This window comes from Amphiprion ocellaris, chromosome 2 (genome assembly GCF_022539595.1).
Source record: "Amphiprion ocellaris isolate individual 3 ecotype Okinawa chromosome 2, ASM2253959v1, whole genome shotgun sequence".
NCBI classification, from domain to species: Eukaryota; Metazoa; Chordata; class Actinopteri; family Pomacentridae; genus Amphiprion; species Amphiprion ocellaris.
In genome coordinates, this window is record NC_072767.1 from 23,210,301 (window position 1) to 23,223,102 (window position 12,802).

The window sequence follows — 12,802 nt, forward strand, 5'->3', positions numbered from 1 at the left end:
AAAAAATGTGTTTTTCAACACATTGTAAAAACATGCCATATGATGAAATAATGTAAAGGAGGGCGTGAAAAACACTCCAGAAAGGTTTTTTTTGAAAAAAAAATCATCATGAATTTTGGCGCAAAAAAAACGCCTTACTATACTATGTCGAAAAAAAAATGCGATTTTTCAAACATGTTGTAAAAATGTGCCTTATGATGAAATAATGTAAAGGAGGGCATGAAAAACACTCCAGAAAGGTTTTCTTTGAAAAAAAAGTCATCATGAATTTTGGCGCAAAAAAAACGCCTTACTATACTATGTCAAAAAAAAATGCTATTTTTCAAACATGTTGTAAAAACGTGCCATATGATGAAATAATGTAAAGGAGGGCATGAAAAACAGTCCAGAAAAGTTTTCTTTGAAAAAAAAATCCTCATGAATTTTGGCGCAAAAAAAAACGCCTTACTATACTCTGTCGAAAAAAAATGCGATTTTTCAAACATGTTGTAAAAACGTGCCATATGATGAAATAATGTAAAGGAGGGCATGAAAAACACACCAGAAAGGTTTTCTTTGAAAAAAAAAATCCTCATGAGTTTTGGCGCTAAAAAAACGCCTTACTATACTATGTCGAAAAAAAATGCGATTTTCAAACATGTTGTAAAAACGTGCCATATGATGAAATAATGTAAAGGAGGGCGTGAAAAACACTCCAGAAAGGTTTTATTTGAAAAAAAGAAATCATCATGAATTTTGGTGCAAAAAAACGCGTTGCTTTACTATGTCAAACAGAAATGCGATTTTTGAAACATGTTGTAAAAATGTGCCATATGATGAAATAATGTAAAGGAGGGCGTGAAAAACACTCCAGAAAGGTTTTATTTGAAAAAAAGACATCATCATGAATTTTGGTGCAAAAAAACGCGTTGCAATACGATGTCAAACAGAAATGCGATTTTTGAAACATGTTGTAAAAACGTGCCATATGATGAAATAATGTAAAGGAGGGCGTGAAAAACACTCCAGAAAGGGTTTCTTTGAAAAAAAAAACATGAATTTTGGCGCAAAAAAAACCCCTTTACTATACTATGTCAAAAAAAAATGCGATTTTTCAAACATGCTGTAAAAACGTGCCATATGATGAAATAACGTAAAGGAGGGCGTGAAAAACACTCCAGAAAGGTTTTCTTTGAAAAAAAAATCATCATGAATTTTGCCGCAAAAAAAAGCCTTACTATACTATGTCGAAAAAAAATGTGATTTTTCAAACATGTTGTAAATACGTGCCATATGATGAAATAATGTAAAGGAGGGCTTGAAAAACACTCCAGAAAGGTTTTCTTTGAAAAAAAAATCCTCATGAATTTTGGCGCAAAAAAAAAAGCCTTACTATACTATGTCGAAAAAAAATGCGATTTTTCAAACATGTTGTAGAAACGTGCCATATGATGAAATAATGTAAAGGAGGGCGTGAAAAACACTCCAGAAAGTTTTCTTTGAAAAAAAAACCCTCATGAATTTTGGCGCAAAAAAAAGCCATAGTATACTATGTCGAAAAAAAGAATGTGTTTTTCAACACATTGTAAAAACATGCCATATGATGAAATAATGTAAAGGAGGGCGTGAAAAACACTCCAGAAAGGTATTTTTTGAAAAAAAAATCATCATGAATTTTGGCGCAAAAAAAACGCCTTACTATACTATGTCGAAAAAAAAATGCGATTTTTCAAACATGTTGTAAAAATTTGCCTTATGATGAAATAATGTAAAGGAGGGCATGAAAAACACTCCAGAAAGGTTTTCTTTGAAAAAAAAGTCATCATGAATTTTGGCGCAAAAAAAGCGCCTTACTATACTATGTCAAAAAAAAATGCTATTTTTCAAACATGTTGTAAAAACGTGCCATATGATGAAATAATGTAAAGGAGGGCATGAAAAACAGTCCAGAAAAGTTTTCTTTGAAAAAAAAATCCTCATGAATTTTGGCGCAAAAAAAACGCCTTACTATACTCTGTCGAAAAAAAATGCGATTTTTCAAACATGTTGTAAAAACGTGCCATATGATGAAATAATGTAAAGGAGGGCATGAAAAACACACCAGAAAGGTTTTCTTTGAAAAAAAAAATCCTCATGAGTTTTGGCGCTAAAAAAACGCCTTACTATACTATGTCGAAAAAAAATGCGATTTTCAAACATGTTGTAAAAACGTGCCATATGATGAAATAATGTAAAGGAGGGCGTGAAAAACACTCCAGAAAGGTTTTATTTGAAAAAAAGAAATCATCATGAATTTTGGTGCAAAAAAACGCGTTGCTTTACTATGTCAAACAGAAATGCGATTTTTGAAACATGTTGTAAAAATGTGCCGTATGATGAAATAATGTAAAGGAGGGCGTGAAAAACACTCCAGAAAGGTTTTCTTTGAAAAAAAAAATCCTCATGAATTTTGGCGCAAAAAAAAAACCTTACTATACTATGTCGAAAAAAAATGCGATTTTTCAAACATGTTGTAAAAACGTGCCATATGATGAAATAATGTAAAGGAGGCTGCGAAAAACACTCCAGAAAGGTTTTATTTGAAAAAAAGAAATCATCATGAATTTTGGTGCAAAAAAAACGCGTTGCTATACTATGTCGAAAAAAAATGCGATTTTTCAAACATGTTGTAAGAATGTGCCATATGATGAAATAATGTAAAGGAGGGCGTGAGAAACACTCCAGAAAGGTTTTCTTTGAAAAAAAAACCCTCATGAATTTTGGCGCAAAAAAAACGCCTTACTATACTATGTCGAAAAAAAATGCGATTTTTCAAACATGTTGTAAAAACGTGCCATATGATGAAATAATGTAAAGGAGGGCATGAAAAACACTCCAGAAAGGTTTTCTTTGAAAAAAAATCCTCATGAATTTTGGCGCAAAAAAAACGCCTTACTATACTATGTCGACAAAAAATGCGATTTTTCAAACATGTTGTAAAAACATGCCATATGATGAAATAATGTAAAGGAGGGCATGAAAAACACTCCAGAAAGGTTTTCTTTGAAAAAAAAATCCTCATGAATTTTGGCGCAAAAAAAACGCCTTACTATACTATGTCGAAAAAAAATGCGATTTTTCAAACATGTTGTAAAAACGTGCCATATGATGAAATAATGTAAAGGAGGGCGTGAAAAACACTCCAGAAAGGTTTTCTTTGAAAAAAAAAATCCTCATGAATTTTGGCGCAAAGAAAACGCCTTACTATACTATGTCAAACAGAAATGCGATTTTTGAAACATGTTGTAAAAACGTGCCATATGATGAAATAATGTAAAGGAGGGCGTGAAAAACACTCCAGAAAGGTTTTCTTTGAAAAAAAAACCCTCATGAATTTTGGCGCAAAAAAAAGACATAGTATACTATGTCGAAAAAAAAATGTGTTTTTCAACACATTGTAAAAACATGCCATATGATGAAATAATGTAAAGGAGGGCGTGAAAAACACTCCAGAAAGGTTTTCTTTGAAAAAAAAATCCTCATGAATTTTGGCGCAAAAAAAATACCTTACTATACTATGTCGAAAAAAAATGCGATTTTTCAAACATGTTGTAAAAACGTGCCATATGATGAAATAATGTAAAGGAGGCTGCGAAAAACACTCCAGAAAGGTTTTCTTTGAAAAAAAGAAATCATCATGAATTTTGGTGCAAAAAAAACGCGTTGCTATACTATGTAGAAAAAAAATGCGATTTTTGAAACGTGTTGTAATAACATGCCATATGATGAAATAATGTAAAGGAGGGCGTGAAAAACACTCCAGAAAGGTTTTCTTTGAAAAAAAAATCATCATGAATTTTGGCGCAAAAAAAACGCCATAGTATACTATGTCGGAAAAAAAATGCAATTTTTCAACATGTAAAAACGTGCCATATGATGAAATAATGTAAAGCAGACTGTGAAAAACACTCCAGAAAGGCTTTCTTGAAAAAAAACAATCCTCATGAATTTTGGCGCAAAAAAATACCTTACTATACTATGTCGAAAAAAAATGCGATTTTTCAAACATGTTGTAAAAACGTGCCATATGATGAAATAATGTAAAGGAGGCTGTGAAAAACACTCCAGAAAGGTTTTCTTTGAAAAAAAGAAATCATCATGAATTTTGGTGCAAAAAAAACGCGTTGCTATACTATGTCGAAAAAAAATGCGATTTTTGAAACATGTTGTAAAAACATGCCATATGATGAAATAATGTAAAGGAGGGCGTGAAAAACACTCCAGAAAGGTTTTCTTTGAAAAAAAAATCATCATGAATTTTGGCGCAAAAAAAACACCATAGTATACTATGTCGGAAAAAAAATGCAATTTTTCGACATGTAAAAACGTGCCATATGATGAAATAATGTAAAGGAGGCCGTGGAAAACACTCCAGAAAGGTTTTCTTTGAAAAAAAAATCATCATGAATTTTGGCGCAAAAAAACGCCTTACTATACTATGTCGAAAAAAAATGTCATTTTTCAACATGTTGTAAAAACGTGCCATATGATGAAATAATGTAAAGCAGGCCGTGAAAAACACTATGGTAATGTTTTCTTTGAAAAAAAAAATCATCATGAATTTTGGTGCAAAAAAACGCCATAGTATACTATGTCGAAAAGTGTTGTTTGTCAACATGTTGTGAAAACATGCCATATGATGAAATAATGTAAAATAGGCCCTGAAAAACACTCCAGAAAGGTTTTCTTTGAAAAAAAAAATCATCATGAATTTTGCCGCAAAAAAAAGCCTTACTATACTATGTCGAAAAATGTGATTTTTCAGCATGTTGCAAAAACATGCCATATGATGAAATAATGTAAAGGAGGCCGTGAAAAACACTCCAGAAAGGTTTTCTTTGAAAAAAGATCATCATGAATTTAGGCAAAAAAAAAAAAGCCATAGTATACTATGTCGAAAAATGCCATTTTTCAACATGTTGTAAAAACATGCCATATGATGAAATAACGTAAAGTAGGACGTGAAAAACACTCCAGAAAGGTTTTCTTTGAAAAAAAAACTCATCATGAATTTAAGCGCAAAAAAACGCCATAGTATACTATGTCGAAAAAAAAAAGTGATTTTTCAGCATGTTCTAAAAACGTGCCATATGATGAAATAATGTAAAGGAGGCTGTGAAAAAGACTATGGTAAGGTTTTCTTTGAAAACAAAATCATCATGGATTTTGGTGCAAAAAAAAACGCCATAGTATAACTGGAGCGACCTGGACTCAGACACGTAGTGATGGAGCGACCTCAAAAAGAGACTGGGAACAGGAGCGACCTGGACACAGAGACGGGGAACAGGAACGAACTGGACTCAGACACTGGGAACTGCAGCGACCGGGACTCAGAGACCTGGACTCAGAGACTGGGAACTGGAACGACCTGGACTCGAGACTGGGAGATGGAGCGACCTGGACTCAGAGACTGGGAACTGGAGTGAACTGGAGTGACGTTTTTAGAGCGACATGCTCATACTATAGCGTCTTTAGAGCGACATGCTAAACTATGACGTTTGTTGAACCAAAGGTTATACTATGACATTTTTACAGCGACATGCTATACTATGACGTTTTTAGAGCGACATGCTATACTATGACGTTTTTAGAGCGACATACTATACTATGATGTTTTTTGGGCGACATGGTTACATGTTTATTTTAATCTAGATTTTTTTTCTGCTTTGTTTTTTGACGGGATTACCACAGACCTGACCGTGAACACCGTTGACACCCACCTGAGCGAGACGCTGCCTGAGATCTCAAGGGTGCTTAGTCGTGGTCTTTCTGGTCCTGCTCCAGAACGCCTTCATCAACTAAGTCTTCTTTTGAAGAGGCCCTCAGATGCTGCAATCTCTGACCTTAAGGAGCAACTGCTACTTTCACTCTGCAACGAGATGGTGGTTATTTTAAAGACCCAGCTCCTGGTGGCTTTAAGTGAAAGTTTAACACCCATCAAAACGGAACTACAGACAGTTAAATCTGCGCTGTCAATCAGTATTTCAAACATCAAGTTTGACCCGGCTGTCCTAAAGCACGCTGTAGATGAAACTTCACTCTCCACATCACCGACGACATTGTCACACTCCAAAGCAGAGCACCTGTCTACTGAACTTTTAAAAGTGGACTATAAATGTGAACAATGTGAGCAGCAGCAGACTGTGAGCAGCGGAACAGATGTGATCAGAAAGAAGTCATTTTCTTTTTTCTTTTCTTTCTGGTTGACTTGATGCTGTTAGATGCAGATGTTGGAGCTGATTCTGATCTTTCAAGACAAAAAGCTGCTTTTCCTTCACAGACTTTTCAGGAAATTATTCTCTCAGGTTTTCTCTGCTATTTATATTTTTATTATCTGTGATTATTTCATTATTTCTTTATTGTAAAATAAAGTTTGAGGTATAAAGACTCATTTAGTTATTTTATTCCTGAAATCTTTGACGTAGCAGAACTAAACTTCCATTTTCCTTCTTGTACTTCTGATACTAGAACTAAACGTATCTTCAACATGGATCATCTTGTTTTAATGAATCAGCAGCAACATCACAACAACAAATGAGACAATTTCCAACAAATTAATGAAACTGATGTCATTTATAACTATCAGAGTCTGTTTTAGTGTCAAATTAAACCTGATTACTGACAACTAGAACATTAACGTTACTGTTTTAATCACATTTAAGTTTCCTGAACGTTACATTAATGTCAACCAACCACCGTTTTATGAACTTAATGAACCACATTACATGAACACAACACACTTCATCTGTTTACATGAAACTCAACACATTAGCTTGATGCTTCGTTAGCTTTAATCATGCTACGACTGAGCAGCTAGCTCGGTTAGCATCGCTAACATTAAAGCTAATATTTACTATGCTAACTTTCTTCTCTGGTCAACACACACAGAAATAAACTCCACCAACATCTGGAGTGCATGGCACACATTATATCTGACACTAAAGCTGCATATAAAGTGCATTAAAAGCGGCACCGATACGAAAATAAACATTTACTTACCAAACTATCAGAGTCCTTTCAGTGTCTGCTGGTAGAATCAGCCGAAGGCAGAAAACTGGTTAAAACAAGTCAACGGGCAGGAAAATTGTCTGTGTGTTATGATTCTGCTCCTGCCCCTGTTCCTTCTCCCTCCTTCTCCCTCTTTCTTTCTTCCTCCTTGATTTTCTGCATCTATTTTGACCTGTCCCTTTGGCTCCCTCTGTCTGTCATCTCTTTCCCACTAATCTCTCTCGTCCCTGTCTCTTGCTTTCCCTTCTCACCTGTCTCCACTCACCTGATTACTACACCTGACTCACATTGCAGTAATCAGCTCACCTGCCCACAATATCACCTGTTCCCTATTTAAACCCTGCTCATTCATTTACTCCCTGCCGGATCATCGACCCACATACCCTCAAAGACTCACATCTTGTCACGGACTCAAGACATTCTTTTGGATTTGCTTTTGGACTCCGTTTCCCCCCCTCCTGGATTTTCTCACGCATGGACTCAGTTCTCCTCCCGGTTTCTCGTCAGCTCCGCTTCAGTCTCCAGCCAGTTGTTCCTTCCTCATCCCCATTTGCCCCTAGATTACCTCAGCCTGTTTTCCCCTCTGTATTCAGTTCCCCCATCTAGTGAGTACTCCTCCTTAATTTAGTTTTGTAAATTCAGTTTAGTTTTGGTTGACTTCCATTTTGGTATTCATAGTGTTTATTGTCGAGCTTTGAGTTGTTTGGTTTAATTCTGTCCTCTCAGTTCAGTTCTCCGTATTGGTTTAGTTTTTGGATGAAATAAATCTATAGCCTTCATTCAGCTGTCTGTCAGTTTCTGTGAGTCTGCGCTTGGGTTCTCCTGCTAACCTCGTAACACTGTGGAAAATGTTCTGCTGCTGCACCGATAAATAAACCAACAGTTACTATATCAGAATCAATCCAAACGAGGAGAGCAGAGTCTCGGCTGCCTGCTCCATAGGACCCGTTCCATTCCAGACCGGACTGTCAATCAAGTAGTCCCGCCCCCTGGCTTCGCAAAACTTTAACGCTCTATTTAAAAAAAAAAAAAAAAAAAATCAATATTGATTTATTTTAGGATCGGCCACCAGGAGTCCGTTTCACGAAGCAGGTTCAACAAACTCTGAGTTTAACCCTGAACTCTGAGTTGATCTACTCTGAGATAGAAAACTCTGAGTTTTCGGTTTCACAACGGCTGATTCGAGTTGGTTAAATCAACTCGGAGTAGTTTCACCCAGAGTTAAGTGCGTGCACCACAACTATAAAAAGACAGCATCAATGGAACCCCGATTCGACGAGTCACCATGGCAACAGGGAAGCAGAGAGCTACGTTTTTTACACCACTTGAACTGGACATCTTAATTCGTTCATATGGCGACTACGAACACGTTTTTAGAAAGAAGTGCAACACTGCTGCGGCTGCAAAAGAGAGGGAGACGGCGTGGGAGAACATTGCTGCCCGAGTCAATGCGTAAGTTTAAATCACAATAATATTACAGGGGGAAACTGTTTGAATAGTAGACTATTAAGTTATTTCATTTAGGTGCAATCCTGCGGGGGAGAAGCGCATGTGGCAGCAGCTGAAGATGAAATATAAGAACATTGTTCAAACAGGTAAGAAGTCGGCATAATCTCATGGAGCTACCTCATTTTGATCATGTTTTACATTGTAAAGTAGCTTAATTATTAAGTGGCTGTTTGACTGTGCAGTGGTTCTATCCCACACATAGCCTAAATGTCTGCATCCATATCATGTTCTGTTAAATAATTAAGAGTATTTAAACTAACACAGACTTCTACTCAGCCAACAGAAAGAAAGCAGATGCCTGTAAAAAGGGAGGTGGCCCAGCACCACCACCTGTAACGGAGGCAGAGGAGCTGGTCCTAAGCCAGAATTTGGGAAGGCCAGTGGCTGAGGGAATCCCTGGAGGGAACTCATCCTCTGAGACCAACCCCCAAGACACAAGTGCTTTTATAAAATGTAATGTGTGTGTGTGTGTGTGTGTGTGTGTGTGTGTGTGTGTGTGTGTGTGTGTGTGTGTGTGTGTGTGTGTGTGTGTGTGTGTGTGTGTAGCCCATGTATATGTATATATGGAATGTTTTCAAGCATATTCATACAAATATTTATTTCTCTTTTGGGCCTTTTTTTCTTTTGGCCCAACAGATTCTGATGGTACTATCTGCCTGGTGGAGCCCCTTCACACCACAACAGACCTTGTAACTGTAAGTAGGCAATACTCCAAAGATTTAGCCAAATGGTAGTTTAAGTCCACTGAAACATATCACTCATCTATGAAGAGGATGAAACTGTGTCTGCTGCCTTTACAGAGTGGGATCCAGAAAGGCATACAGAGGTATGTTAGTGATAGTTCTCTTCCCATTCACATTTCTGAACATTCTGGTGGAATATAGAGTGTGACATTTAGCCTACACTGAAGTATTGCACATTCTCATCCTTTTTAACAGAGCATGGCTGGACAGCAGCAGGATGGTCCCTCAACTTCCACTGCACAGATTGACACAGTGAGATGGATGTTCAGTAAACACCAGAGGTTCAGTCCATGGAATTCATGTGCAACTGTATAATTTAATGTCCTTTATGTATTCCCAGTTACCAGTAAAACAAATATACAAAATCCACTTGCTGAGAAAAATACAAAAAACAGATAAAGAAATGCAGTACTTGGACCGCCAGATTAAGAAGGCAGATCTGGAAATTGAAATACTGGAGCACAAGTTAGAGGTGGGTGCAGGCCACAGGTGAATTATGTTAACTACTGGAACATGAACTAAACTAGCTCTTTTATTTGTAGGAAATAAAGAAGACCAAATGAAATGTATGTCATGTGTTTATTTCACTGCTGTGGTGGTGATGATGGTGACTTAAACTCTAAAGTGATTATGGCATATGGTGTCTCTGACTGCTCTGCCATCCTTGATAGCTGGCAGGTGGATGAGGTCATCATCTGGGTCTTCAGTTTGTAGGGCAGAGTGTTGCTCTCCTCTAATAGTGGTAATATTATGAAGAACAACACATGCCACAATAATATCACAGGCCTCTCAGGAGTCACCCTGAGGTGACGTAGACACTGGAAACGGGCTTTCAGCAGGTCTATGGTCATCTCCACCCAGGCTCTCGTCTTGCAGTGAGCCCGGTTGAAGTTCTGTTGGGGGTCTGGTTCAGGGTCAGGGTATGAGGTCATCAGCCTGGGTTGGCATGGTAACCCCTGTCACCCAGCAGAAGGCCATCAAACTCTCCTGTAATGTATAGTGGATACATTAGAGTATATTAAAGGAGGGAGACAAGTGAAATATATTGTGAAATCTTTAGGCTGTTTACCACGCTGCAGTCTGTTGCTCAGGTTAGACTCTCGAAAAATCCTCGAGTCATGAACAGACCCAGGCCACTTGGCCTCCACATTGGAAATGATGTGTGCAGCATCACATATGATCTTGACAGTGCAGAGAATGACTGATGTTGAACTATGATGCAGTCTTTAACATTTTGAAACCGTAGTCAATCTACCTCTAACCTACCTGCACATTTATACTGTGAATGGACTTCCTATTCACATAATCAGCTTCATTATATTTGGGAGCTGTGATGGGGATGTGTGTGCCATCAATGCAGCCAATCACACTGGGAAATCCTAAAAGAAATTAAATTTACTAATCACAGTCTGAGGTTGCAGCACAATGTCATTAACTGGATATGATTTAAAATTAATTTAACAGATCTCTACATCATTCACCTGCAATCCTGTGGAACTCCTCCTTGATGGCTCTGACAGGTTTATGTCCAGGGAAAACGACAAAGATCGTAAAAGTCGTTTCAGGGCCAGACACATTTCTGACCATCCTGCATACAGTTGCCTGAAGTGCTCTGCATCTCCTACATTATATAAAAAACTTCCATTTGCAAAGAACCGCAGCACAACACACAATATCTGCTGGGACATTAGAGCATGACTGCGGTTGGTAAAGTTGTAAATGTAAGGACGGAGTAGGTTGTGGATGTAGGTTATGGATTGTGAGGTGAAACGGTACCGTTCAAAAAGATAACTGTCCGGAAATGCCAAAACATCTATGCGCGGTCTGAAAACAATCTCCCGACGAATATTTAATTCTCTGTGCAGTAATGCTGCTCCTTCATCCACTGGATTGTTCATAAAAGGACGTCATTTTGACACACGGCAGAACTAGACTTCGCCAAAACTCGCCAGCTGACTGAATGAATGAGGAAATGAAATGGCGTGTGTGGCTGAAAGAGGGCGGAGACAGAGAGAAACTCGAGGTTTACTGAGAAAAACCTGGTCCCGACCAGGTTAGAGTCATAGAGTCTGTTACTACGGTAACTGACCGAGAGTTTAAGTTACCCCTCTTTGTGAAACAGGGTAGAGTTACCCCTCTGTCTCGGGTTTGAGTTACCTCCCTTTGTGAAACGGAAAACTCAGAGTTTCCCTCATTTCAGGGTTAACAAACTCAGAGTTTTCACTAAACCTGCTTCGTGAAACGGACCCCAGATCTCTCATTTTGACCATGAAAACTAACGAAAAAAAAATGTATATACAGTCTATGCACACTGCTCTGTTTGGCTCCACACTTGCTGATGACCACTTCCGGTCTCAGAAAATGAAAAAAATGACCTTTTTCGTTTCTGTCTCTTACTGATTTTACTTTCTTGTTATTCTAAATATAAAACGAAAATCAAAGCATTGGAAAAAAATTGTATATCCCTTTTTGATCACGAAAAGGAAAAACGCCTTGTATTTCAATTTAGATTTTTGTATTTTAAAGCGGAAGTCAAATAGCCACTCCTGTTTTGTTTTTCCAATACCCCTTTCAGAACGGAAAATCCAATTACAAGATCCGTACACGGACCTCAGTGCTTCAACAGCTAAAAAAGTCTGCAATCCACACCAACAAATTATTTAACGATGATGAATTAACTCTGTGCACAATGTTTAGGGTCCGTGTATATTTTGGCAATTGGATTTTCCGGTTTCAAACGGGTATTGAAAAACAACAAACCAGTGGTTATTTGATTTTCGTTTTAAAATACAAAAATTAAAATTGAAATACAAGGCGTTTTCCCTTTTCATGATCAAAAAGGGTTATACGAACTTTTAAAAATGCTTTGATTTTCATTTTATATTTAGAATAACAAAAAAGTAAAATCTGTAAGAGACAGAAACGAAAAAGGTCCGTTTTGTCATTTTCTGAGACCGGAAGCTGTCATCAGCAAGTGTAGCGCCAAACAGAGTACATTGCATAGACTGTATAGATTTTTTTTCGTTAGTTTTCATGGTCAAAATGAGAGATCAGGTGGCCGATCTTAAAATAAATCAATATTTTTTTTTTTATAGAGCCTTAAAGTTTTGCAAAGCCAGGGGACGGGACTACTTGATTGACAGTCCGGTCTGGAATGATTGACAGGTCCTATGGAGGAGGCTGCAGAGACTCTGCTCTCCTCGTTTGGATTAATTCTGAGATAATAACTGTTGGTTTATTTATCGGTGAAGCAGCAGAACATTTTCCACAGACAGTTTTTCTGCCATTGGCTTGTTTTAACCAGTTTTCTGCCTTCGACTGATTCTACCAGCAGACACTGAAAGGACTCTGATAGTTTGGTAAGTGTTTATTTTCGTATCAGTGTCGCTTTTAATGCACTTTATATGCAGCTTTAGTGTCAGATCTAATGTGTGCCATGCAATGCAGATGTTGGTGAAGTTTATTTCTGTGTGTGTTGACCAAAGAAGAGAGTTAGCATTCGGTAAATATTAGTTTTAATGTTA

At 37.4% G+C, this 12,802-nt stretch overlaps 1 pseudogene; it reads right to left on the minus strand.

Annotated features, from left to right (window-relative positions):
* Window positions 1-9,843: 9,843 nt before the first annotated feature.
* LOC111573213 (putative nuclease HARBI1) lies at window positions 9,844-11,448 on the minus strand (annotated as a pseudogene).
* Between the last annotated feature and the right edge of the window lie 1,354 nt (window positions 11,449-12,802).